Here is a 4,094-nt window from a genome sequence, read left to right as displayed (position 1 = left end):
AAACTGCACCCTCTAATTTTAGAGACTTTCTATATTGAATATTTAAAACTACTTAGTATCCAAATCAATTTAACAGAATGTCACTTAATGTACTTCTCAGTTTTGGCTTTCAATAATTTACTCTGTATACCTCAACACTGCTCATGACCTGATCCATAATTACATCCAAGCAGATCTCTTGGCCTTTTTTTTAATGTATTTCAGTTTCAGAATAGTTAGACTTCCATGTGTGCACATTTTTCTATGCTTCTCTGTATTATAAAAGTTTCATACCAATCCATCTGCGTATCCTACTTACTTCTGCAGCTAAAATAGCAGGTAAAACAGGCACTTACTGTTCAGTGGTTACAGGGCTCTCCGCTCCTCCTTTTCCAAATGACTTGCCAAATCAAACCTACTGCCTCTTTAGCTGCTGGGAAACAAAAACAAAAAAACCCCACACATGTCAGTATTCAAGGAACTATGGAAGAGGGTATTTTACTAAAAAAATATCTTTCAGAGGAAGTAAAAAGCAGTGTAACAGATAACAGCTAATAATCTCTGAACATGAAATCCCTTTACAAGAATACTGTTGCACGGCATACAGTTACCATCTGTAGACAAGAAGAAAGAAAAAAACCTATCAGAAGCAGTGATATTAAAAATATATAAATAAATATAAAAGAAGCAAATCTATCATGTCCAAATATGTTGCCCCCTCAATACAGAAATAAACTTTGAAGAAGCTTTTGATTTCTTACTTTTTTTTTAATTCAAAAGCTGCAAATGTCCATTGGAAAAAATACAATTGAAAAAAAAGGCAGCCGTAAGAAACTTATATTTTCTTAAGTATATGATAGCTGCTGATTACTTAACATTCCCCAAAGGTATCAGTATCAGCAAGCAATGTGGTGCTAGCGCTGGCCATTCAACAGAGTTATTAATAATTGCAATGCTAGCACAAGTCAGATGTGCTGGAATTATTCCTATAAAACTAGCATGATGAGGCATCTATGATTTACAGTAAGCCTCATTCACATGACACCAGATAGCATCTTAGAAAATTAGTTTAAACAGTCATTTCAGACCCAATGTATGTTAGAGATGTCACCGTGTTAAACGCAGTTCTGTTTCACAAAGCACAAAACTCACGACAACTAAAACGTGAAGCAAGAACATTTTGCTTTCTGAAAGGAAAGTCAGCGGCATTCTCATACCTCTTGTCAATACCAGACACAGCTCTTAAGTGACCACCGCCAGTTACAAAATTTCTGTCTATTCCTGGCAGTGGGTGGTGATGCTGACAGACTACGTGAGGAGCCCTGTTGCGCTGTGCACGCCCACTCCTTACACACTGCTAGGAGACAGCCCCTGTGCTGCCTAGGTGAAAATGCGTTAAAAATGTATTTTTGAAGAGAAACATTCTCTGAATGAAAACAGCCGTTATCTCCATCTTACAAACAGAAAAATGAGGCGTGCCAAATGTCATGGGGTAAAACCTACTTGAAAGCAGCGCTCAGATAAAACGAGGTCTGAACATCTGCCCACTCCACTAGCGTCGGTACGCGCCGGAGAGAAGCGCGGATGAACTGCTACGGACTTCACATCCTCGCAACGCCTTCGGGGCAGGAGTCTAGAAGGCAGCAGCCGAGCGGCTTAACAACCGCTTTTTGGCTTTAGATGTGGAGAAAGTCAAAGAGACCGGCCGGGGGCGATGGGATCAGCGAGGCCCCTGCTAACCACCGGCGGGGGAACGGGGCTGCCCAGCGCGAAGCTGCCGGCACCGGCCGGCCTCTCCCGCGAGCCCGCAGTGGTGGCCGTGACCGTGAGCCGGGGCACCGCGGGTTCGACCGAAAATGCACGTCTATCGCACCCGCCCCAGCGCACCCTGCCCCAGCTGGCCTCTGGCAACAGCCAGCCAACGCAGAAATAACAAGCTGTGTCAGTCAGCAGCGTGGTTCTCTTCTTGCAGCTGCCCACAGAGTCCCCGTGACACCAACCAACATGGAGAAGTACCGCGAGACAGCTGTAGCAGAACATGAACTATGATTTTCTACTATCCAGTGTGTTCCAAGTACCTCAGCCACCGATTTACTTCCCAGAGGTTCTTCTTTATTTTCACAGAAAAATATTCCTTAGTATTATTTCTGAACTTACCAATGCTACAATTAAAATTTTATCATGAAAATAACTTTTTATTTACTTTTCTTAGCGAATAATATTTTTTTTAAATTTGTGTTAATGTCATTTATATTCTCACCCTGCAGGAAACCTCCGGTTAGAGATAAGAGATCCTGTAACAAAAAATAACCTTTCTTTTCTGAAGACAGAGTACTTTATCAAGTGCTTAAATAATCTCCCTTCCACACCTATTTCAAATTAATTTCATCTTTCCCATCTCCAGAATGACACCTGCTAGTGCAGCTGCTCCGCTAGGCATTTCTGTGTGCGCTCAAGTCCTGCAGAATGAAAACAGAGTCGGCGTCAGGGGACAATGTTGGGGGGGCACAAACCAGGACACCGGCGTGGTGGTTCCACTGCTCTGGTTCCCAAGGCTAATCCACGAAAAATAAAATATTACCACTACAAACTTTGCAGAAGAGACCTGGGAAGAAAGGTCAAGGAATAGAAAGGGCAAAACACTTCTCTATCTTCTTTTTTAGAACTGAGAGAGAGATAAAGGGGAAGGAGATTGCAAACCACGAAGAGAAAAGCAGAAGAGGCAAAGCAAGGCCATGCAGCTACCAACCGGTTCTGCCATTAGATCACAGGGAAAAGCACAAGTGAGAGCTGCTATGAGACCCTTTTCTTCCACAGAAACATCAAGCAGTACCTGCTCGAACGGCTGCCTGCCTCAAATTCTTCCCTTGCTCACTTTCCCCTGCTGGTTTGATCCAAATTATTTCATGTCAACTCTTAAATACGGGGTGTATTTAAATTTTTTTATGGGAAAAGTGCAGTATGGAACTATGCAAGGTAAGGTAAAAAGGCTGCAGTGAGTTAAACTTGTATATTAAATGTTTTTCATTGAAAAATATTTTAAAAATATATTAATAATGCCTTTTGAAGACTATTTGAATGATTACATATGAAGCTGGAGACAATACTCAGAACTGATTACTCTGCAAAACAGGATAATAAAGATTAAAAAATCTCAGCAATAAAATTAGAAACGTACAGTTTGAAGTACCATACTGTTAGCATCCCGAGCTGTACAGTCCCAGTGCTTTTGCAGAGTTCCAACTGCTAAGTGCATTAATTAGAAAAGAGAAATCCCAACCCCCTTTTTCTAGACAGAAAGAATGTCAAAACTCCATATTTTATTTACTAGCAGATTCAAAGCTAACCAGATTTTACTTGCTATATATAAAAAGGTAAACTTCCCCCGCAGGTTTTGATTTCCCCTATCCCTTTGCAAAGGGTTACAATGGAATATCTTTTGGAGAAGAAAAGTTGTTGCTTCTTATTTAGTTCTCCTTTGCATCCCACAAAACCAATTGCACCAGTGAATTTTCATCTAAAGATAAATAGAAAAGGGAAATGAGTACATTTGCCAATACTTAATAAAATAAAAAAATTAAATAACTGTTAATAAATAAGAAATTATTTTTCTCCTTTCTGGATTGCAGTGTAAGAACCAGACAAAAACCACAGTCATATATAGAAATCAGATGCTGTTTTCAAAACAGTAAAAACCAGTTTACTACCACTGTTCTTATTTTTAGTCTTGTTATTTCTCCTTGAAATTATAGGTGGGATCAATATTACACAGACCTATTTTCTTACTGGTATCCCAATAAGATTCTAGAGGAACTAGAACACAATGGATGCTATATATATATTGCTATGCAAATTTTGTAGTAAAGGTTTCTAAACCTCCCAAAACCTATAGTTTGAAGCAATACCGTTACGGCAACTAAAGCAGTGAACTTCCTCATACTTACGTATTTAACAAACTGAGTTTGAGACATATTGAATAAAGATCTTTCTTCAGAAAAGTGATGGGCTGCAAGAAATGTTGGTGACTGTTCAGTGTGATCGCTGTGGGAGTAACTGCTTAGCATAAGGAAACAGCTACGGAACTGGTCAGGGAATGAAAAAAATGAGTTATCAAG

Source organism: Buteo buteo, chromosome 20, assembly GCF_964188355.1.
Source record: "Buteo buteo chromosome 20, bButBut1.hap1.1, whole genome shotgun sequence".
Taxonomy (NCBI): domain Eukaryota; kingdom Metazoa; phylum Chordata; class Aves; order Accipitriformes; family Accipitridae; genus Buteo; species Buteo buteo.
Note: the sequence above shows the minus strand (reverse complement) of the source record.